The 24,436-nt window shown below is 57.3% G+C and overlaps 1 protein-coding gene across 9 annotated transcripts in view; it reads right to left on the bottom strand.

Annotated features, from left to right (window-relative positions):
• The window catches only part of ZMIZ1 (zinc finger MIZ-type containing 1), a 232,718-nt gene that overhangs the window by 129,213 nt on the left and 79,069 nt on the right, over positions 1–24,436 (bottom strand). For 4 of the 9 annotated variants that reach the window (XM_082719536.1, XM_082719559.1, XM_082719556.1 and 1 more), the window contains exon 4: positions 16,109–16,188. The exons of 1 other annotated variant lie outside the window; for it this stretch is intronic. The gene's annotated coding sequence lies outside the window, so the exon portion shown is untranslated. The remainder of the gene's footprint in view (positions 1–16,108; positions 16,189–24,436) is intronic. 4 more of the 9 variants (XM_082719547.1, XM_082719560.1, XM_082719557.1 and 1 more) reach the window with 1 other exon arrangement.

The raw sequence follows: 24,436 nt of genomic DNA, 5'->3' as shown, positions 1-24,436 counted from the left end.
ACCCAGTCACACAGCAGCGTGGGGGTGTGCCCAGCCTGGCAACCTCAAGCGTTTCTTCTGTTGTGGCCCCTGGAGAGGCCTGTGGAGACCCAGGATGGGTCTCTGGAGGGAGTGGGCTTCTTGCCTTCATCTGCGCCCCCCCAACCTCCCATCTTTTCCCTCATTTCTTGACCTCTGGGACGGTGTGAGGCATGAGGTCCACCTTCAGCACCAGCCATCCTCCAGGAAGGGGCAGAGGGCCAGACGGGAGTCCAGGTTGCCCAGGGGCTAGTCAGTGGAGGATGGGCCCGGACTGCTTCTCTCGGCCCGAGAGTGGGGATCTAGAACCCCGGGCCAGGCACAGGGGCGGGGGGGTGGGTGGTATTGAGGGGCAGTTGCTCCTAGCGCCTGCCCGCCCGGGATGCCTGCTCACCTGCTGCCCGGTCCCTACTTGCCATGGCCTCACCAGCCCCTTCCCTGCCCCCTCGCGGGCCTGAGATGGCTGTCACCATGGCAACCCTGCTCATTCAGTCTGGGGATAATGAAGCCAATGTGTTTTTCATTTCCAGGAGCGAAGTGCGGAGCCAAGCGGGGGAGGGGGCTTTCTCCTCTCAGCCCCTCCTCCGGGGGAAGGCCGCTTGGAGAGAGAGCGCGTGTGTGCGGACTCACCAGCTGTGGCACGGACACCGGTGGGAAGGGGGTGGGACCTGGAGCCACCAAGCTCCCAACCCACCATAGCAGCCATGTGGGTCGGATAGTGCCAGCTAGAATGGCTGCCTTCCCTGCTCACACCTAGCCCAGGAGAGGTGGGCTGGAGACAGGCAATGCGAGGCTCCATTTCTAGCTTTGTGACCTCGGGTGAGTGACTTCACCTCTCTGGTCTGGCTTCAGCAGAAGGACATTTACCAAGCACTGATTGGGTACCTTTTAAGCGTCTACCCTTCAGCTTTCTCTAGAGAACCTAAAAGGCCCAGAAAAAGCTCCTGGTCGTCTAGGAGTCTGTGGGTCAGCGGGAGGAGTTCCTATCAGGCGCATTTCTCAGCTGTAAAAACAAGGCCAGGAGCTCACACCTGTCACTGCCTATCTTTGAGCTACTACTATCGAGAGGGAAGGTTGCCGTGAAGTCATGTATGGGTATGTGCCTGGCGCACACGGTAGGCTTTCTAGGTTTCAACCTCCTCCTCGTCCTCCTCCGGGGTCCTGGGCCTGCAGCACAGACAGCAGACATGTCCAAGATCCTCCTATGGGCATCAGTGCTCGAGGCTGCCCTCACACCTCTCTTTCCTCTATTCGCCTGCATGGAGACCTGCCCACTCAGTCGGAGGTGAAACAGACCTGAGCAGGCCAGGGCTGGGCTGGGCCAGGCACAGGGGCAGTGGCCTTCGGCCAGCGGCAGCACTCATCTGGGCCCAGATGGGAGAGAGCAGGGCTGTCTGGGAAACCCACGGCCCACAGTCGCCGCCAGACGCACCCCTCCTCCAGCCCCTCTCCAAGGGCAGGAAGCCAAAAGCACTCACGCAGAAAACCCTGGCCTGTCTCCCCTCACCAATAATTCAATCACCTTGGAGGCCAGTGGCCCTCTCTCCTGGCTGGGCTGACAGATTGGAGGGGGAGGTAGGGGAAACATGTAGAGGGAGGGCTGGGGGGACCAGGGAAGCCAACATGGAAAAATCAGAGCAAGGCTTGAAAAATGAAGAAATAAACCTGCCAGGAGGGAGACAGCCTCCATCCGTCCTCCATAAAGCTGTCTAAGGGCCACCAAGGACGTTGGTGGATGGAGGGGGCCGGAGATGGCTCCTCCTGGGACCCCAGCTGGGCTCCAGCCCCCACCTGGTGAGGGGTTGGCAAGGAGGAGGGCCTGGGGATCTTGAGGGTTAGAAGGGGCAGGAGAGTGGGAGGCACAACTGTGGGGAGAACGGGGCTGGAAACGGTTTCTTGTCAAGCCGTTGCGCCAACATCTGCATACAGAAGTCACTCAGCATTGGACTACGAACGCTTCTCTGCATGCAGGCAGCTGGCAAGCAGGGCCTCAGTGGCAGGCTGACTATCCATAAGGACTTGGTGGAGCCCATGCACCCATTTCACAGATAGGGAGGCAGGTCAGACAGGCCCACGGTCACATGGCAAATCAGAACCGCTTGTGTTCCCCAGCCCAGGGTCTGGGCCAGGGCACCTTCATCATGAACTCCAGGGTTGGGGCCTCTCCTCACAGTGCCCCCACCAATGCCACATCACATCCAGGCCAGGGCTCAAACAGACCTGTGAAGGGAGTGATACTTAACGGCCTCTCCCAGGGGACCAGGAAGAATCATGTTTTCTAGGAACACTGAATCACCCTGAAATCCACTCATGACCTAAGCCCTAAAGAGAAGAAAAATTATAAAGTGACCAGAAAGTTGATCAGGAGGACCACTGATTGGGACGATTATGGATAGTTTTTATTTTTCCTCTTTCAACTTTTATGTGACTTCCAGAAGGTTCCATAACAAGTGTGCATTACTTTTACAGTTAGGAGAAAAGGACATTCTGAGGGTTGAGATAAGTCACCTCCACTAAATGCTACTCATGCAAAGCTCTCCATCTGCAGGACAAAGTCAAAGGAGGCCTCACTGCGGGAGGCAGCAGCTGAGCGCACACACACACACACACACACACACACACACACACACGCCCAGCCACCAGAGCTTCCCTCCATGGCCTAAGGGCCCTGGAAAGCCACCACAGGCAGGAAAGAGACGACCGGGGCTGCCCTCACTTTGCTGTGTGACTTTGGGTGAGTCCGGTCCCTCTCTGTGCTCTGGTGTCTTCCCCTCGTCCGCCTCACCTCAGGAGATGGGTACTGAGGACAGACGCTTGATCTAAAGCTGGAAGCCCTCCTGACAAGGCACATGGGGCTTCTCTGACCCAAGGGGTGCTGTCTGGGGCAGAGGGGGCAGCTGAGGTGCTTCCGAAGACTGGGCAGGCTGGTGTAGGGCGGGGGAACTGGCTGAGCCAGGAGGCAAGGGGCCAGCTTTCATCCCCTGTTTACAGTGGAAACACAGACTTGAAAAGGTTTCACTTTTCCACTGTTTTTGTGGCAGTGCTGCGGGGAGCAGGGCTTCCTGAGAGTGAGGCCAGCTTTCCAAGGCCACACCGAGTCCAGCCCCGCGCTGGCCTCTGACAGGAAACATCATGTTTTCAATTTACGGGTCCCTGCCAGGCGCCGTGAGCAGCCTGCGCTCCGCCAGCCGGCTGGCCGTGGGAGGAGAGAAGTTCCAGGCCTTGCTGCAGTTGGGAGCCCCTGGCAGGCCCAGGGGAGCTCCAGGGCCCCAGAGGGACCCCATGGGATCCCCACGGAACTGCTCTGGCCACCCATGCCCCACAGTTGATACAGTTTTGTTAGTTCCCAATGCACCCAGGGACTCTCTATGAACCACAGCCCTGGCTCCCTGGCTCCCACATCAGCGAGCCCTACTCCCTTGGCGGACAGATGGGGAAACTGAGGCCCACAGACAGAAGAGGCTTCCCAATGCCACCAGATGACTGGTGTGGAAAGAATGACCTCTAACCCCTCTAACCAGACTGGCAGATTCCCGACCGAGTCTCTTGGCAAAGTGAGCCTGTCCCCCCAGGATGGTCCTGACAGGGGACTTTCACTAGGGGCCTAGAAGCTGGGCACCATGATCACAGCTCAACCCAGAACAAGCCTGGGTGAGCGGTCTGACCTTTATATCTGACAGATGAGGACACTGAGGCAGAGCAGGGCTTGGGAGCCCCTCTAGGTCAGGCAGGGGGCAACCATGGAGCTCGGAGCCTCATGCAGCCCTGTAGAGCTCCCCGCCCCGCTCCTTCCCGGGGCTGCTCTCAGCACTACTCCTTGCTGTCTGAAGCTGCTTTAGCTCCAGCTGACTGAAAGCCTCCAATCACACAGGTCCTGGGGGGCCCCTCCCCTCTCCAGGTGCTTCTGGAAATTCCTGGTAAACTGAGCGATGCCTGAAGCTGAGCTCTGCATTCAGCCCCGGGGGTCGCTGAAAGCCCTGGGCTGTGCTGGCAGGGAGGAGGCTGTGCCCGGGCCCATAGGAGGCCCTCGCAGACCACAGCCTGCTGCCGGCTTCACAAATGGGCAGGGGGACTGTCACAAAGGCCCTGGGGCTTGAAACATCCATGCTCTTTCTCCCCCTGCTAGAAGGTCACTTCCTTGAGGACAGGGACCTGGTCTCCTACTCACTGAGTAGGAGAACACTCAGAGGAGTGCAGGTATACAGATGGTGCTAAATACTCAGAAGAGTGCAGGTATACAGGTGGTGTTAAATAAATGTCTGCTGAATGACCAGTGGGGGATGGTGGTTGGGCAGGGGGGTTCTGGTCACATAGTGGCTTTGGAGAGACCCAAAAGCTCTTCTCTCTAGCCATGTATTTATGATGTTTCTAGGGAGGAGGAGAGACACATCCCGGCCCCCAGGGCCCATGGCCGCCGAGCAGCACCCCATCCCAGCACTCCATCGTGGGCGCCCCCCGGCCCCTTCTGCACAGAGCCCTCCCCATGCCCCGCTGCTCCCTCGCTGGGCACATTCCAGCCTTAGACAAAGGGCACATTTTCAGGGATCATAATCCCCTGCTTGTTTGTTTTTTTCACCAACTTTCCCCTCCCTCTTCTTCCTATCCAGGGCATTCCTGTTCCCAAACGGGAGCCACTTTCCAGGCGTGTGACAGCCAGGCTTGCACTGGCTCCCAGGAGTCCTGCGAGCTGGGCCAGGGAGGCTGACCATAGACACAGACACAGAACCTTCTCGGCACGGACCGCCGTGGAGTTGCCAAAGGGGTGGGTGCTCAGGGCACGAGCTCCAGGCTGCCCTCCTGGGGCCTTCAGGATCAGGGAGGAGCCTGCGCCCGGCCCACAGAAGGGCGGACACCGCGTGTGCACACACAGCTGGGGTGGGGGGCAACACACACATACAGGCAAGCACACGTGCAGGTACACACCCAGAGAAGAAAATAAGAGACGGAGAAAAAAACAGCAAGGGGCCCAGTGAGAAAGAGGGCGCACGTCAGGGAGGCGCCAAGAGACAATCGAGCACAGAGGGAGTTAGGAAGAGGCCCACAGAGAACCTCTGTGTGAGGGCGCCCCCCTGGAGTTGTACAGAGCCGCTGCCCTGGGCAGGACGCACACAAGAGAGTCACGGAAGGGGAGAGACAGAAACGAGTGCATGAAAGAGCCACAGAGGGTGGAAGGAGGAGTGTGACAGGGAGGGCCACACGGGGAGGACAGGGAGCCAGGGCCAGCCAGGGGTGTGGAGGCGGCCATGGGGCAGACACACGCAGCTTGCTGCACATGCATGAGCTCCAAGCCCTGGCAGACTCTTCTGGGAACACTGGCTGCCACGGGCGCCCCCCTTCCCTGTCCAGGTGCCACAAGGCTGATGTCTGGGAAGTGAGAACGGAGCCCTGAGCAACCCCACTGTGTCCTGTGAGGAATCCCCTTACTTTGTACCCTCCAAGGCTAGAGAGGTGCCCTGGGTGAGGCACACTAACTGTGGTCCCTTTTGGCCTTGCCCCCAGCTCGTGCTCAGAAAGAGGCCAGGGGAGGAAGGGTAGAGTGGGAGGTGGCAACTCCCCTGCCAACCATGGAGGGCAGCAGGGCAAGGAAGTGTCCGTGCTCACCTCTGATGACCTGGGTCCCTTTGAACAAGCCCCTTCCTGTCCTTGGGCCTCAGTTTTCCCTATGTAGAGGAGGGGGTCTGTTGGCTCCTTGGCGTCTCTGGCTGCTCCTGTGCCGTGTGTCTCTGGAATGTCACATTTAGCAGCTGCCGCGCGCGCGCTTGTGTGTGTGTGTGTGTGTCCTCCACATACTTCACTCCGTCCCAGCCCCGTTTCTGAAGGAACTCGTTGACCTCTTCCAATCCCCACACCCACTGGGCTTGCATTTCCAAGCCCAGATGTGCAGAAGGACATCTCTGCGACGGCAGGGCTCCCTGACATGGGCACTCCTTCCCTACCAGTGCCCAGGGGAGCAGAGCCACGATCTAACCACCTTCCATCCCTGGACTCTGACAAGCTGCATCTCAGTGACAGAGAAGTGACACGCTGTGTCGTTCTATAGGTCCATGTCTCTGCTGGCCCCTCGCTGCCCGTCAAAGCCAGCGTGAGCCGCCAGGCCTCATCACACGCCACTGCTCCCACTCACCTATGTGTGGCCAACAACTGGGTGCTGGGGTCTGGCCTGCCCTCTGTCCTCACTCACACCGTGCCACGTACTTTGTCGTGGCCTTTCCCTTCTCCTCCCAGGGGCGGCCCTGAAGCCGAGCCCCCTGGTTGCGAGCTGACACTAGGAAGGGCTCTGGGCCCTGATGCCAGCTGGCCTCACCCACAGCTGCGTCAGCCACTACAGCTACCCGAACTGAACCTGGGGAACACACCCACCACTGGCCTTGTCCCCGTCGAGCCCCGGCAAGGAGGCCTTTTCCTTCTCATTTTATGACCCAGAGGAAGAGCCTCTGGGAGGTCAGGTGATGGGGCCTTACACAGCTTGAGGTCAGGTGATGGAGCCTTACGCAGCTTGGGACCTGAAGGTTCATGATACTTGGTCTGTTGGAGATAAAAGCAGCCTATCTCCAGGAAGCCACGTATGATCTTCCTGGTTGGCAGGGGCTCTCTCCTGGCAACGCTGGGCTCAGGCTTTAAAGTCAGACGAAGCTGGATTCAAGTTCTGACCCCATCTCCCAAGGGCCATGTGACCATATGACTTAACTTCTCTGTCCCATAACTTACTCATTTGGTAAACACAATTTATATGGGGCAGGCGCTCACTAACATGACTATCATTCAGACTCCTGCAAAACACTCATGTGTGCATGTGTGTGCAAGCATGCACACACACACACAGACACACAGACACACACACACACACACACGGCAACATCACAGTGATCCGCATCAAGGACTGGGTCTTAAATCCTAGCTGCCTGACCTTGGGCAAGTCACTTCTCTCTCTGCTGGCCAAGGTCTATTCTTAAATTTCTTCCTATTGCTTTCCAGAAGACCCTTCTGGAAACCCTAAAAAAGCAGGTTATCCTCAGGGCCTGAGGGATTTGCTGGCAACTGGGACGCCCAGGCTGTCCCCTGACCCTTCACATCCTCTTCTCCACTCACAGCCACCAAGTTCCTGCCACCTCCCAGAAGCTCTGCACCCAAATTCCCCCTGACAGAGAGAGCTAAGAGGGTCTATCATGGCCCAGCCCCAGGGAATCATGTACCAGCCCCGGGGGGAGGGGGGCTGGTATCCCTGGTCAGATCATTCCTCATGCAGAGAAGGCAGATCTAGAAAAGTCACACTGCACTTAGATTAAGTACCTTTCATTCCTGTTGAATCTGCTGCCTGACTCACTGCCTCCTGCCCGGGCTGGCCATACAGTCATTACCGTTTAAACACCTGAATTATCAAACTGCCCGGCACCAAAGGCTGGCAGATAATTTACTTACGTTACAAAAGACCAGTTCAGGGAAAGGGCCCATTCTCTAACCACTGGGTGTTCATCTTCCCACAGAGCTGGGAAGGCACCAGAAGGACCTGCGTACTGATCGATAATGCAAGATTTCAAGTGATTGTTCAGAGTTTGGGTCTTCCTTTTTTTATGTCATACTGCACGACACTCACACAGTAGGCACCATCCAGGGTCCTGGTGGGGGCTATACCCTGACCTGAGGCTCTGCCTTTCCTGCCTCACCTTCAGCCCCACCTGCAATCCTTGAAATTTAGAATGTCATTCTGCTCTAACCTGCCTCCTCCAGGAAGCCTTCTGTATCTCACACTTCCCAAGGCTTCCTTCTCTGTCATCTCAGCACCTTCCTGGCCCCAGGGCCCTGGGTAGGACTAATTCTCCTTTCTTTGGGCGATCCTTGGCCTAGACTGGGCCAACCTGAGGGCTGATATAGAGTCTTTGGTTCCCTTATCTCCCCAAGAGCTGAGCATAGATCCACGCATATAGTAGGTGCTTACTAAATACTTCTGCCTTACTGACTACAGATGGAGAATGTGGGGAGGAGGGGCTGGCTTATGCAAAGGCCTTGAGGCGTGTCCTATACCTGGCCCTGGCTATGAATGGAGGACCCAGTTGGGCTCCGGGCCCAGGGAGGAGAGTGAGCCGCTAACCTCGGCCCACACCCAAGGCTGGCTGCGTCAGAGAAGCCAGTGGTCAGAGGAGCCCCAGGCCCTCATCCGAGTGACCGCACAGCCCCGACTCTGGGCCCCAAGTCCTGACATCATCCCAGGTGACCGGGGCAGGGTGAACGCCCCAACGGTGAATAATGCCTCCTCTGTCACCTGCCAGGCCCGAGCCGCCTCCAACAAGGTCTCATTAGGACAGGGCCGGCGTCTCCACCTCTGCCTACGAACTCCCTTGAGCACCCGCGAGTGGAAAACAGGAGGGAGCCTAGGAGCGAGAGCCTTTTTCATTTCTGGATCGTGTTGCCCTCCGCGTGGATATTCCTGGAAACTTTCCATGGGGGTTGTCCTGGCTGGGGTGGGAGGACCAGGAGCTGAGCAGGGCTGTTGATTTAGGCTGACAGTGAAGGTCAAAGAAGGGCCCAGTGTTCAGGAGCAGGCAGCCCCTTGGACCCTGTCCTGACATGGCCCCACTTCTTCCCAGGGGGGCTGCACAGGCTGCTGCAGGGCTCAGGCCCAGTGGAGCCATCTGTCCCAGACAGCCCAAGGAGAGGTGTGGTTGGAGGCCAGGCACTGTCCAGAGAGCAGACTATAAGCTGAGAGACCTGGGTTCCAGCACAGCTCTCCACTTCTCCCTGGGTGAAGCAAGTCCTTTTCCATGCAGGATCTCAGTTTCCCCATCTGTAAAAAGGAAGGGGCTCCACAGGGCCCCCTCTAGTTCTGACACTCCAGACTTCCACATATGCTAACTAATAAAGGTCCAATGCCCCTCAGAGGAGTTGGATGACCCCGCTACACCTGTCCCCCACCCCCAGCTGGCTCCAAGTAAGTGGTCCTTCTCAGCTTCCAGAAGAAACGTGAGATCTGAGTGGACTCACAGACACCTGCTGATCTAAAGGCATCCTGGAAGGCCCAGGGGAACCACCACTCCATGGCATGTGGCACTCAGGGAATAGCTTTTCTGTCCCTCGGGCTCTGGGTCTGGCGAGTATCTTAGGACATGAATGCTCTGTGGCAAAAGAGAATGGGGCCGAAACCCAGAGGTCTGCCTCAGGGATCCTAGCAGAGAGGACCCCTAGGCAACGTCCTTCTGATTAGCACAGACTTAGAAGAGCAGGAAGAGCCCTTACGGATCACCAGGACCCCTGGTGTGTCCATGCGAAAACTTAGCCACAGGGACAGACAGCTTTGTTCCAGTTCAACCAGTGAGGCTATGACACCATCCAGGGCCCAAGCTCTAGGCCAGCTCCCCATTACAGGCCTCAGTGTGTCCCAGACTGGCCTGATCACGGGTGTTCAATGGGGCACTGGTGACAAATTCAGAGCCCTGGGCCCCAGACCTGCGGAAGCAGACATCAAGAGAGAGGCCTGAGAAACTGTATTTGAACCAATACCCTGGTGATGTCGGCACTTTGGGGAAGTACTGTGTCTCCATCTGGACAGTTCCCATGGGAGAGCTCCAGAGAGGACCTGGGAGGCCAGTATCTCCAGGGAGGGAAGTATCTGGGCACCAGACTTGATGCCAACCTCGGGCAGATGCCCCACTGCTGAGGGGTGGGAGGCAAGCTCCCTTAGAACTTCCATCTTCCATGACCAGAGGAGACTGGTGCCACCCAGCTGTTGCTGCCTGTCTGCCTCACAGCACCCCCTGCAAGCAGGCTTCTCCCCATTTATAGATTGTCCTCACCTGTAACCTAACAGAGAGCATCGGAGATGTAGTAACTTGCCCAGACTCACCCAGTTGATAGGTAGCAGAGCAAGGTCTTGAACCCCGAACCATCTGTTCCTAAAACCATACTTTAACCACATGTCACACTGCATCACTGACCACACTAAAACTCACATACATGCGTGAACCCTTATTTGAGGTAGTGAGCTCTCCAGCGGTGGAGGTGAGCAAGCAGCAGCTAGAGGAGCCCCCTGCAGGCATGGGATGACCCTGACCAGCCCTCCTGGAGCTATGACTGGGGACAGGTGAAGCTGGCTAAAGGACGCAAGGGTTTTTATTGTGTTTCTTCCACACACAAAGAAAAATGTTTTGGATTATTTACAGGTTTTAGTTCATCAATGTTTTCCTGACTCAACCCTTGGCCACTCTGGAACTTCTGGGCAGAGGATGGCTGGAAGCCTCGGCCGAGAGGGCATTTGTTGGGGACAGAGATGGTGGGGGTGAAGGGGGCTGGCTGGCTCCCCAGGAAGTGACAAGGACAGGAGTCTGGGGGCTGGCTCCCCAGGTGGTGACAGGGACAGAGGTCTGGGGGCTGGCTGTGGTGGGGAGTCTGGCTGGGACGGGGAGCTGAGATAGAGCTCACCAGGGGCCACCCAGTGAGAGCTGTTCCACACTAGGCTGTCTTACCGGCCAACCAGAGTGTGGGCCAGACGGAGGGGGCAGCATGGGAACATTCCACGGGGGTTATGAAGCAGAGATGTTCCCACAGGCTCCAAAAGAGGCCCCCAAAGAGCCTCGGGGAAGCAGTGGAGGGTCCCAAACAGCTGTGAGGCAAGATGTGCTATTTCCCAAACCGGAACTGAACAAGGGTAAGAAGCACTTAACAGGAAAGACAGATGTGAGGGAAAAGCTCTCACAGATTTCCATTAACCGGACTGGGGGGCCTGGGGGTGATGCTCCCCAGTCAGCTCTCTGAGTCCCACTACCCCAGAACTCTGGAAGGTTCTTGGGGCAGTTTGCCCAGTAGCCTCGGCAGACGGGCACCTGCAGGGCACCACCGAGGTCACTGTCTCCTCCCTGTGCCCACACTGGCCACAGCCCAGACCTGAGACACCTGACCACTGGACTCGAAGCCCAGGGAGCTGGGGTTGGAAAGGACAAACACGCACCAGGCAGCACACAACACATCTGCCAGCCTGCGCACAGCCTCAGAATGCTTCTTAACACAGCCCACCCCATACATTAAGAACCAGCCTACCCGATAAAATCGTCTTACCATCCCCAGAAAGAGTGGGGGGCACACAGCCTGAGTGTCTGCTGGCTTGCTGCTGTGCGGCACAGGTGCACCAGGAACTGGGCCTGGGACACGGTTCGGTCTGCCTTGAGCCTTCAAGATGCTTCCAGTCCAGCCAGGGAGTCAGCAGGTGGTTGGCTTGGAGGGGAAGACATGAGGAAAAGCCATGGATGCGTGGAGCTAAAGGAGGGGATATATGCATCTCACAGGGCTAGCTCAGCCCACCTGAGATCTGCAGCCCCGAATGGGTGGGAAGAGGTAGCCCCTCCGAGGGGGGTCCTCCTTGGGCAGTGGCTCCAGCCCTGAGGGTGGGAGGGAGGATAAGCCCAGCATCTGAATCTTCCCAGACTTCTTGCCATGATGCCTGACCAGAGGCAAATGAGAGTCTGACTGTCAGAGGAGCTAACCCCCAGAACCCCAGTGTCCTAGGCTGTACGCAATGTCTGGAGTGATGAGCAGCCGTGCTGACTCTCATGTGGCACAGCCTGTGACTGTCCCCTTGGTCTAGGGCTATTTGGGGATTAGGTAGGGAGGCACCAGGAGCCCTGGAGCCCACTGTGAGGGGAATGGAACCCTTCACAACTTGTTCCCTCCATTCCTCTTCAGGTCTGGCTGTCTAGGGACTTGCCACAGTTCTGCCTGCCTCAGTTTACCTTTATGACCAGTGTGGCATGCCCCTGTCTTACTTTGAATGGTAGGACAGTGGCAGCCTGGCCCACAGGGAAGGTGCTCACTGTGCCGACTGTCATCTGCAAGATTTCCCTCGCCAGCCTCAGTTTCCACCCCCCTCCCCGGCAAATGAGGAAACCACACGTGGCAACTGAACACGCATCTGCCTGTGGGGTGTGTGTTAAACACATACTAGGTTTCAGAGGAAAACAGAGTGTAAAAGAGCCCGCATGTCATCCTTCCAGTATACAATGAAGACAAAAGCAAGGATGGGCTGATGGGCCGCCTGGCCAGCACTCTGAAGGCCCTGAGGGCATAGAGTGGGTTTCCAGTTCAGAAGAATTCAGGGAGGAAATGCCCAGGGACTCTGGGAAGCAGAGGCTGTGGGGCCCGGGGTGGGCAGGAGGCCACATCTGACCTTACGGAGGAAGCAGGGCTTGAGGAAGGCTCCAGAAGGTTCAGACCGCACAGCAACCAGGGTGTTGGGCTTTCAAGGCAGAAGGAGGCACAGGTGTGAAGGCTCAGTTGTGGGGACGTGTGAGGAAGATGGGAGGGCGGGTGGCACGGGAAGCCAGCAGACAGCGAGGGTGAGACGCGGCCATGCAAGGAGGCAGGGGCGGACAGCAGTGGCTTCGAACGCCGGGAAGAGTCTGCTGGGCGCACAGCAGGAGTCCCAGGAGCACAGACGGACTGGCCAGGGATGGGGACCGAGGGAGCTCCCAGAGGACATCCAGCGGAATGGAGGCACCTGGCCTACTTCGCCGGCCTCTGAGACCCTCCAGGCCCATGGATCTCCGGGAGTTCACCCTCTGCTTCCTTCTCCCCTCCGGAGAGGACAGCTGATTTCTTCCTGAGCATACAGTGGTTCCTGCCTGGCAGCCAGCTTCTGGACACCTCACTTCTAATTATAGCCGCAGTTCTATTAGCGCTGGAGGGAAATGCCAGGTTCCAAGTGCCCTGTTTAGTGGACACAGGCCCCCTCTTGCTTTCCTACTTTCGCCTGTGGCCAGAGGCCCATGAGCCCAGGACAGCACAGGGCAGCTGGGAGTTCATGGTCCCTCCTGAGCGGGTGGCATGGTGGGTCCTTGGGGACAGGCCCCATATGGTGTGCCGCCCCCAAGGCTGGAAGTGGGGGGCACTGCCTCAGACCCTTCCAAAGGGCAGGGTGGGAGGGAGCCGGGCACCGCCAGGGCTGGAAGAACAAGGTGAAGAGCGGCAGGTTGGAAGCCTGGGAATTCTCAGTTCTACTCAATCCTGGTGACCACAGAGGCGATGGTACGGAGCAGATGTCTGCAGGGATGCCTGGCTAGGGGTGCCTCCGAAGATAAGGAGAGCAGACGTGAGAAGGTCCTGGGGCTCAGAAAGAAATTCCAGAGGGAGCTCCGGGAGGAGCTATGGATGTGACTGGAAAGGGAGAAAGTGGGTAAGCTAGGGAGGCAGAGCAGGGGCTGCCCACGTGAGAAGACAGGGAAACTGGGCAGGAGAGAGGCACATGCACAGAGAGAGCCATCCGGAAAGAGAGAGAGACACACACCCACACACACCTCTTTCCCCCAGGGAATAGGCACCAAAGCATAGGGGTCCTACATGGCCACCCCCTTTCTCAGCAGCCTCCTCTAGCTCACCTCTGGGAAGGGGCTCCCCTGTCTACTGGTCCAGCCTCCCCTGTGTCCATCCTGGAGAACCTCATGTTCTCTCTCCAACTCAGGAATGCTCTGAGTGCCTGCTGCCCCATCCCGACCTAGTCTGCCACCTGAGTGCCCCATGCAGCCCCAGCTTGCATACTTTTGGTGATGAGGAAGTCACTACCCACCCAGAAGGCAACTTAAAAATCTCCAGACCTCTCAGACTCTTGGAAAGTCGAACCAGAGGATGCCAGTGCAGTCGCCCCTGAGGGCCTGAGCTCTGCCAGCTACAGTCTGCTGGGTAAGAGGGTCCTTTCATCAGGAGTTTGCCATGCAACAGAGCAGGCCCCTCACTCCAGCTATCACTCCAGATTAGAACACAACTAGAGAAACAATGTTCTAGAGCAAGTACCATCTCCTTGACTGGTGATAGCTAATGAAGACCAAGAAAATCATTCATTCATTCCCTTACTCACTCACTCACTCAATTAATAAAATATCAACTGGGCAACGACCCTGCGTCGGGCACCAGGATGAGGTGGTGAACAAATAATTTAATTTTCTTTTTCTAGTCTGACACCTGCCCTTCACCCATTTTACAGGTGGCAAAGCTGAGTCCAGGGAGAGGCAGTGCCTTGCTCCAAAAGGCCCAGGGAGCTGAGGTGCAGAGCCTCATCCATGCGGAGGCAGGCGCTGACCATCTGTCAACCCCAGGAAGAAAGGGAGGAGCAATATGTCTCGCCACCCACCCCCTCAGCCGTTTCTAGGACACCGAGGTATTGATTACCACCCTTGCCTTGGAGTGGTTTTCTTTTCTTTTCTTTTTCCATCAAGGCTTTCTAGTCTTCCTTTTTTTTTCCCCCCCTTTTAAAGAATAAACTCCAAGCCTCTCCTATGATTAATTACCAGCTCCCTAATGCTCCGCCACTGGCAATTTCTGGAAAGGGAATGAATTACCTTGAAAAACATCCGAAAAGAGAACCCACCGTGAAGGAGAATTTCAGAGGTTACCCCACAATTAGCAGTGGGTTCCCCTAGGCTTATCGAGTTGTTGGCAGGCCCTCTGGGGAGGGGCGCCCACCAGCCTCCAGGGGCCCTCCTTGGGCTCCTGAGGGCATCAGGCTTAGAGAGCCGGGCAAAGGCGCCAGGCAGAAAGGGAGGTGGTTTCCCGAGCACCCACCTCGGGCCTGCCAGTGGCTCAGAGCCCTGGTCTCTACGGCATTGTGGACCACTTAATTCCACGGTTCAAATCCCCACGCCACTACTTACAGCTCTATGGGTTTCTTAACCACTTTGAGCCTCTGGAGAATGAGGCACTAAACACCTCCTCATGGGATTACTGCGGGGAGAAGTATGTATTTAAGGAGCATAGTGCCTGGTACACAGTAGACTCTCACTAAGCTCTAACATTTAAAAATATTTCAGGATTCTGAGCATCCCCATAATGGCCTTCTCAGCAGTGTGGGTATAATTATCCTCATTTTCAGATGAGAACACTGGCTCTCACTCTCACAGGAGTGAAAGGACTAGCCCAAGGTCATGAGCTGATAGCAGGGAGCTGGGCTCTCCCGCCACCCGGCTCCCTGGTTCCAGAGCCCAGTGGCAGTGTGGAGCATCCCAGGACCCCCGGTCCTGTGTCTGGGCGCCTGGGAGCACAAGGGGTCTCAGGAGAGGAGCTGAGGGCCCTAGGGAATAGAATGGGCAAGGCATCATGCCAGAGCAAAGACTCTGCCTCCCCCCGCTGAGCTCCAGGGCCTTGGGACAAAGGGCCCTGGCCCAAGTCAGCAATTTTGTGAAGGCCTCTCATCTCTGGATTGGGAGCTGCAGAGTAAAGAGGGATTATACAGGTCACCCTCTGACACAGGACCAAATGTGATCAACCCTGAAATGCCGCCCTGTGTTGAGACATGCTGGTGCCCCAGTCTCCACAGGGCCGGGAGGCTCAGCCCCAGGACCTAGTGGCTCCAACACTCAGGAGCTCCCAGGAGCCCCCAAATCCTCAGTATGGTGGATGCCCAGTTTGCGTCCCTTCTGGAGTTGATGGGTGTTCGAGGCAGGGGGGCTGGTGGGAACCGTGGTGTCAGAAAGGAGGAAGTGTCCCCGCATCCCCAACAAGAATGCTGACCTAGCCTCCTGCATGCACACTGGTACCAGGTGTGCCAGCGCACATGTCGGGGCAGGTGCTGGGAACCCCTCCCTCTTTTGCAGACAGGGAAATCGAGCACAGAGAAACCGCACAAGATCATGGTGGACAAGTGGCAGAGCCAGGATTTGAACACACTCACTCTGACTCCAGAGCCCAGAGGTCTGTGTGTTTGTGGGACAGAAGGGTGCGGGCAGCCACAACACCCATTTCAGCAAACAGCCTCTTCCTGTGTGGCCGCCATGTTGCTCAGCAGATGTGCCCCACACGCCGTGGGGCTGAGTGGTACAGACAAAGCCGTGGGGCAAGGCTGGGGACACCAAACCTGCCCTTCTCCCTGGCTGCATTCCCCTGCCTCCTGCCTTGGCAGCCACTCTAGAGAAAGGCCAGGACTTAGAGGTCCCTGGAGGCCCTTTGGGGGGCTGACAAGGTCAGTCGGGGTGGCCGCACCCCATGCAGCCCATGAGGACCAAGGCCCAGTCAAAGGCACGGTTGTTGGGGCTGGTACTACTCCTCACTCAGGACATGCCTACCCCTTCTCCGAGCATCCAGGCCAAACCTGCCCCCACCAGCCCAGCTGTACACCTACCTCAGTGACCCGCGAACCACCAGTGTCCCACGTCTGGTCAACGGTGCTTAGCCCCTCCGCCTCACTCCTGTGCCATCCTGCTGCAACAGGAAGGGATGATCAGAGGGGACCCTCGCTGCAGGGCCCTGAACTGATTGGGCCACCGCTGCCCACCCACCCACCTTCTGGAAAGTTTATTGCCCGCAAAACCCAGTCATCCCCACTTGGAAGGTGGAGCGTCAGAGGGACTGAGAGGAAGAGGGGCCCAACGATGGGGTGCCCCGACGCAGTACCCCTGACACCCCTCATCGGCCAGTTACCAGCTGCATGTGTGTGCTCCAGGCCTCACCTGTCAAACGGGGGAATCACAATTTCTCTCAGGGTTTCTAGGAGCATCTGAGGACTTGGGGTGACGGAAGCACTCGGCATTCACTCATTTGCTCAAGAAACCCTGAACAAACCCCTGAGCTGTGCTGGGTCCTGTCCTTGAGGGAATTCTGATAATTAGACACTACATAACTAGAAGAGGCATCTGCCAGAAAGAATGAGTTACAGGGGCTACACCACATAGACTCAAGGTTCAGGGGAGCCTCTCTGAGGAAGTAAATTTGAAGGGTGAGCCTGAGAGAGGCAGGCCAAGATGCATGGAACAGCATTCCAGGCAGAGGGAACAGTACATGTGAAGACTTGAAGACAGGGAAGAAAGCCTGACTCAGGGGGAGGAGTTGAGAGTGGGTGGTGGTAGGAGTGGTGAGGGAAGGAGAGGTGGGGTGAGTGGGGGTCAAGTGGATGGCCAGTCACTGAGAGGTGGACAGGAGCTCCAGGAGGGTCTGAACAGCTGAAAGACATGACCTTAGCTGTGGCTGAAGATTCTGTGGCTGCTGGGGGAGAAGGGCTCGGGAGGAGGCAGGGAGACTGGTGTAGAGTCTGTTTCAGGGGTCCGGGCCAGAGGCAATGGTGCTCGTAGCAGAGGGCACAGCAGACAGAGTGGCAGGAACGGCTGGTGCACTGGGTATATGGAAATGATGGAGAAAGAAGGCATGGGCACTCTGGTCTCCTGCTCCACACTGTTGCTGGGGCACAATAACCCTCATGGGGTGGGGGAGGAGATCCCACTCGCCCAGCTCCTCAAGGGCTACCAGCCCTCCTCGCTCTGCTCCACTCCCCAGAGGGATCCTGGAGGACTGGACCCAAAGGCTCAGCAGGTGGGTTTCTTGGAGTCCTGGCTACACAGCACGGGCCACAGAGCCTCACATTTGAGAGCCGGCGACAAAGGTGCCCCACTGGGTAGCTCCAGACAATTGCCCTAATTCACTGGGGCTGTGCATCTTCTGAGAAATGGGAAACCTAACTGCGGACTGAAAGCCTCTTGGGGTGAACCCCGTGGCTAACAGAGGAGGGAGGAGTGTGCGGGCCACATGAATCGTGGGCTCCCACACATGCCAGGGGGCCATGGGAGGCGTCAGAGCCGGCCCACTGTCCTGGGCAGCTGGCGTCAGATGCAGCTGGGATGACAAGTGCGTGCACTGGCTGCTCCGAGTCTGGGTTTCACCCCTCTTAACAAGTGTGTGGCTTTGGGTGAACTTAAACCTCTCTGTGCCTCAGTTTTCTCATCTGCAGGTGGGAACACAGGGGTCATGAGAGGACCTCCTTCAAAGCCGTGTACAGATGGTAGAAGGTAGCACACATGAGTGCTGGGTACACAGGCAGCATTCCGGGTAGGTCAGCAGGGGCACCACAGACCTTGCAGGGGCTGGTGCCAGGCTCCTCGGAGCAGCAGGCTCCTAGGCCCCAAGCTCCCCAAGCCAGGGCTGGCATCCCTGCCCCAGGAGGGAAAGACAATGTCTCTGCACCTTGACCCCTCGGCTCTGGCAGCCCCCTAACTGCTTGACATAGGAACACAAGCAGCCCATGTGCTCACAGACTCCAACTCTCCCATTTCTCAGAGGAGGGGTCTGAGGCCTGAAGAGGGTCCGTGAGCGCCCTTGTTACAGGGTCACGTGGCAAGTCAGAGGCTGGGGTAAAACCGGTATCACCACCACCCATAAATCAGGCCTTTCCCAAAAGCGAGCTGGCCTGCAGACCCGCTGACAGAGAGAAAATCATGATATTGGCAGCTGAGATCGAAGCCAGAGCCGGAAAGCCCTCGCTCACACAGTGAGCCATGTCCAGGCTCCAAGGAATGACGCCTGCCCATCCTGCCCTTCAGGGGCGCTCCGGCTCACCGCACACGCACCTGTGCCCTCAGACCCCAGGCTTTCTGCTGGGCTTGGGCAAAGGGGCACACAGACCAGAAAGCGGAAGAGATGTGTCCAAGGTCACACAGCAAGTGCACAGATAGGTTCAGGGCTGCATCAGGATACGAACTCCAGTCTTGGCTGGGAACTGACTGCCCCCTGGCTTTTCCCTGTGACCCTGGGAAGGAGACAGGACTAGGAGACCTGCTTCTACTGAGTCCATATTGGGGCTCTACCTGCGATTTCTTTAACCTTTGGTAAGTGCTATGAGGTAGAAACAAAACTGGCACCCCCCACTTACACACGCTGCCCAGAGAGGTTGGGTAACTTCCCGAGGTCACACAGGCAATAAGGAGCTAATGAATAACAAGAACACAGCCATGACACACGCAGGCTGGTGGTCTGCCCACGCACGCTCGGCCAGAGGGTGGACCAGCTCAGAGACAGGGCTGGGCACCCGGGCACCACTCACAGAGGCACAGAAGAGCTGTGAGCACGGAGGTGATAGCTCCCTGCCCCACATCAGGAGGCCCTGAGGTGAAGCTCATAGTCTGTGTGGGTTTGGTCCCCTGGCGACCAGGGGGAGAATAAGGGAGAAGGAGACCAGCATCACCACCACCAGAAACAACACAGATCCACCACGGGGAAATGTTCTCTGCTGCGAGGGCTCTTGAGGCCGTGCAGCAGGGTGGGGCACGGGTTGAACCTCAGGGTCGGGGGCGGAGCACCCAGTGTCCCCACAGGTTGGGAACCCCATCACCCAGAGGCTCTCCCGGCATCCTTAGCGCAGGACTCTCACTGCAGAGCCAGGGAAGGGGGTGAGGGCCCAGCTGAGGGAAAGCCTTTGACTGCAAAGGCCACAAGGGCAGAGAGGAGCATGCAGACCTCAGGACAACCATGCATTCATTCTCCTTGCAGGTCTGGAGCTCCCAGGGGCAGGGCAGGGCAGGAAGGGTGCCCATTCTGCAGAGCAGGAAACTGAGCTCTGAGGAAGGATAGGATTGCCAGAGGTCTCACAGCTGGAGAGCGGCAACTCTGGGTCTGGGAACATGGCCAAGGTCACCAGGGGGTGGAGAGCATCCCAGGACCCAGACACATTCTCCCAAGCACACCCACCTGCCCATCCCTTCCTCCTGCAGGGATGCCCTGGCCCTGGGTGTTGGCTTGGTGGGAAGAAGCCAACTGGGGTTGGGGCCAAGGCTGGCCCAGAGAGATGCTGGGCTAACTGGGGCTCACTGGAGCACAGGCTGCCCAGGCCACGGGTCATCCAGGATGAGAGGCACCCTGCTGGCTCGTGTCTCCAGCTCCAAGCCTGTGGCTAAGGGACTGGTTGTTCTCTACAGCTGCCAAAGGTTCAGAACCCACATTCCGGGCTGGAGCACTGGTCCTGTCCTCCATGGTGGGGTCAAGGACAAGGATGGGCAGAGTGGACTGGAATCCTTGCTTTGCCCTTTAATGTTGGGTGACTTTGGGCAAGTCACTCGGGATCTCTGGGAGCTCATCTCCTTTCTGAACAGGGACCAGTGGCCCTTGTAGCTATTTGCCCACCAGCGAGGTGGCGGGCTGACCTTGTAGAGCCCAGCGTTGGCCAGATCACTGACTTACCCACAGAATACAGTGGGGTTCAGACGGCCCAGCGTGGTCTGTAGGCAGGGGGCCGTATGGACGGCGTCCCTGAGCCAGAGTTTAGGGTTCGGGTCACATGCTGCTAATTGTTCCCTGGTGGTTATGAGGGCTTAAGATGAAATGGGTTTGTGCATCCAGGTACTACATATGAAACAACAGGTCAGGGATAATGGCTGTTGAAGTCTGAAGGGGGGTGCAATTCCTCAAGGTCGTAAGTGGTCAAACTGGGACCAAAACACGATCACTTGGGACCCACCCAAACTGGGTCTACCCTGCTGCGCCACAGGCTGAGCTGCCCTGAACCAGCTCCTTGGGCACTGACCTTCCCCAACTGGGCTGTTCTCATTCCCATTTTACAGATGGGCCAAGCTGGGGCATCCTGTGGGCCAGGGACCCTGTCTCTGGCCCTGCCCAGAGGGGTGGCTTCAGACCCAGGTTCACTGGGGAGATGTGGGTTCACCCCTCTGAGATCTCCCAGGAAAGCATCCCCTTACATGACCCTAGGAATAGGCCACTTGCCCTCCCCAGGGCGGATGGTACTGGCTCCAGGAGCTAGGCAAATATTTACCACGATGGTTGTCCAAACCAGGCTGGCTGCCCCGCCTCCCACATTCCTGGAATACATGTTCCCTGACCTCATCAAGCTGGGGGGTTGTGGCTGGGGGAGAGGAAGCCAGACCATGGGGAAGGACCAGACTACGGGTCCTGGGCCTCAGTGGAAGCCCAGGCCTGTTGGCCAGGAGAAAGAAGGGCAGCTTCAAACTGTCCCTCTGACCAGACCCTGACTGGGGGTGGGGGTGGGGGGTGGCGGATCTTCTAGCGCAGGACAGGGCCAGAGCACTGACCTCCCCACAGGCCACCGGAGGAGGGAGCTGGACGACCCCAGAGTAGTGTTGGGGGGGTGGGGTCTATCCCAGTGCCACCTCTGAGCCTGCACTTGGGGGCTCCAGCACCGGGCTTCCGGCTCCTCACCCCTGCTGTCCATCATCCACCCAACACGCACAGGGCTGCGCGCACACATGCATGTCCGGTGTGCCTATGGAGTGAGAAACCCAGCCTGCCAGAAACACGAGGATTCTCCAGTCGTCTAGGGCTCCCCCTTTTTTTCTAAAGATTTCGTTGATGTACTTGAAAGAGACAGTGAGTGAGTGAAGGAGTAGGAGTGGGAGGGGAAGGCAGAACAGAGGAAAAGGGAGAAGCAGACCCCCTGCTGAGCAGGGGGCCCCATTGTAGAGCTCAATGCGGGGCTCAATCGCAGGACTCCGTGATCATGACCTGAGCCAAAGGCAGATGCTTCACGGACTGAGCCACCCAGGTGCCCCTGTTAGGGCCCTTCCTCAGCAACCCCAGAAGCCCTGGCTACCCCACTCCATCCTGACCATAATCTTATCAACAGGGAGCCGTATAGTCCATCTTATAGCTGAAGAAATGCCCAGCACAGACAAGTGGTCACAAAGCTGAAAGTGGAAGAATGGGTACTATCTTGCCACAACCATGCTTTCAACTGCTCTGCCCATTGGAACCCCTTCCTTCAATGCCAAATGGATCACCTCCATCATGCTGCCCTCCCTGATTGTCCCCCAAGTGTTTTTTTTTTTTTCTATTCCTGAACTTCCACACATTTTGATGCTGTTTTTTTCCTTATTCTTGCATAATTAAAATCCGGTGCCCAGTCATCTCTTTGGCTGTGAGATCCTTGCCCACCTACTCCATCCAGGTACAGCAGAGTTGAGCCCGGAGGCTCAGAGGCCTGAGTGCTCAGGGTAACACTGAAATCTTGAGACTTTTCATGAAAGAGCAGTAGCTGCAGTTGTCCTTAAGGAACAGGTAAGAAGGCTGACCAAGTAAGTAGGGTCTGGGAAACTCCTGAGTAGGGCTAATCGAGAATCCAAAACTACCCTTGGTTCAATAATTCCATCTGTCTTCACTTCCTCTGAAAGAATTCCAAGCTGTTCTGACAGTCTGCCCACAGCCAGGCCCAGGGAAGCCCAGTCCAGGCCCCTGGGTTTTCCCCCTCCTTCTCTCTAGTGTGAAATCTTGGCAAGTGTGGGGGGAAGGGCAGACCAGTGTCATCACTGACCTGCAGGGACTTAAGAATGAAGTGTAGACCTAGCAGGTCTGCTGCGGGGCTCTGGCGGATGCCTTTGGGTAGGGACAGCTCTGGTGCCCAGGTGATACCCAGCACAAACCTGGGGCCATGTCCTGGCACTATGGGGCGCCCAGAGAGCAGGAGCTGGAGAAGGAGGGCTCCCAGAAGCACCCTCTCCACCCTCATAACATCTGACATTGGTTTCCCCTTACTGAAAATGGAGGAGTGACTTCGGGGGTTGCTCCTTCCTTCCTTTCATCCATCTATCCATCCATCCATCTCTCCATCCATCCATCCATCCATCCATCCATCCATCCTCCTCCCATCCATCCATCCATCCATCTCTCCATCCATCCATCTATCTCTCCATCCATCCATCTCTCCATCCATCCATCCATCCATCCATCCATCCATCCATCCATCCTCCCATCCACGCTCCCATCCATCCATCCATCCATTTCCTTCTTTCAACAACTAGTGATGGTGCCTGCCATCTGCTGGAGGAGGACAAGAAGGAATAGGGTTGGGGTTGTGGGTGGGGAAAGGGAAGACAGGGTCAAAGGCTGACAAGTGCCAGCCTGTGTGCTTCCCAAGGGTGTTTGCACAGTGCCTAACATGAGGCAGGCAAATCATTGAAAGATGGAGAATTCAAGGACAGAGTGCTGGGTGTGTCCATCATGACCTGGCAGCAGAACAGAGGGCCTGCGGCATCACCCTTTCGGGCAGTCTCTCAGACAGGAGGGCAAAAGCCCAGAGGCCTGGCAGGAGCAAAGATCTGGGCTGAAGAGAGACTTGTAGGTGGCATCAGTGAGCAGGGGACAAGGTCCATGTCGGGGGACACGCCAGCATCCCTAGCCATATACAGACACATCCCTGGAACCCTTCCACAGCCTCACCAGGGCCCAAGCCTGATTTGCTGTGTTTTCCAGGGAAAGATGGAGTGGCACCTCCTCCAGGGAGCCCTCGCAGAACCGCTATCCTCACTAGTAGTGGGCATGGCCCAGGTCCCAAGGGACAACGCTTACCCATCCGGCCCCTCAGAGGAGCTCAGGCTCACAGGGCACACAGGTGGATCTCACCCCACCAAGCCACCCAGACCCTTGGTGTTGGGCTTGTGCAAAGGGGTAAGGACACAACATAGCCTGAGGGGACACGGCGCGGCTGTGGTTTCTGAAAGAAGATGAGGGGCTTCCGCTCTGCTGCTTCCTGAGCTGCGGTGCTGCGAGAGAAACAGGGCCTCTCTGGGCTTTTGTTTCCTCATCTGTGAAATGGGGATGATAGGAGGCCGTCCTGTCAGAGCTGTAAGGCCTCAACGAGGGCAGACCTGTTCCGTACCACTGTGGGAAATGCTCCGTAAACAGGGACTGTCGTCATCACCACTGGCTTCGGTGTGTCCCCAAGCGAAGACTTGGGGTCTTGCATGGGGAGAGACACCAGCTCTCTTATCACAGAGAAGGACTCTGTGAAGATGAACCCTGGCTTCAGATCCCTCCTAGGGCGGACTCAGGAGTAGGTCCAGGGGGTCTGTTCCCCAGAGATGGCCTTCCTGAGGGTCCCCTGCTCCCATCCTAATCCCAGCCAAAGGTGCTGGGCACCTTCTAGGAGTCAGCTCTGTACAGGGTGCTCCTTCTGCACCCGCCCTCCCATCAGTCCTTTCGGGCTGGGCATAGCCTCTCCCTTCCAGGGGCTAGGATCTTGCCTAGAGGGGCACCCAGGAGGGCTGGGCCAAACCAGGGACCTTAGCACCCATCTGGGCACTTGCCACTCCCAGTGCTGAGGATCTAAATGGAATTTTCTATCAATGACCCTCCCTTAGGGACACTGTCTCTCACCTCTGCCCACTCTGCTTGTCTTGGAACAATCTGGTGTCTTGGAACCTGCCACCTGGTCCTGCACTGCCCATCAAAAGGCAACCCAGGAGGAATACCCCTTATCCCCACCCCTAGGACACACTGCCCCCCGCCCAAGTCAATTCCTCTACAGCATTGACCGAGGCTGACAGAGGCTCTCAGAAGAGTCCTTGGAAGTCTTCAGTCTCAGCCTGCCACCTTACCGGGGAGGGGACATAAGTCCTAAGAGGTACAGGAATGGGCCCAAGACCAAGATAAGAACCAAAGAGTGGGTCAGTTCTAGTGCTGAGCCTGGACCAGGGAGAAGGACTCATGAGCAAGTCACCTGTCCCCTGAGGTCTCAGTCTCTTTATCTGGGCTAACACTGGCTGAAGGATTAGCTGAGCTGACATTTCATCCACGGCTGGCACAGGGCTGGGCAGCTCCATGCACAGCCTGGGCACCAAGGAAGTGGACATGAAGGTCGAGAGGCTGAATGGCCCAGGGATTCCCTGTGGAACCCTCACACTGCCTAGCACTGAGCATTCCTGGTGACCCCTCTCCGGGG

The sequence above is a fragment of the Mustela nivalis genome, assembly GCF_964662115.1.
Source record: "Mustela nivalis genome assembly, chromosome: 2".
In the NCBI taxonomy this organism is placed as follows: domain Eukaryota; kingdom Metazoa; phylum Chordata; class Mammalia; order Carnivora; family Mustelidae; genus Mustela; species Mustela nivalis.
The sequence above is the reverse complement of the archived record's forward strand: the minus strand, read 5'-3'. Positions and strand labels throughout refer to the sequence as shown.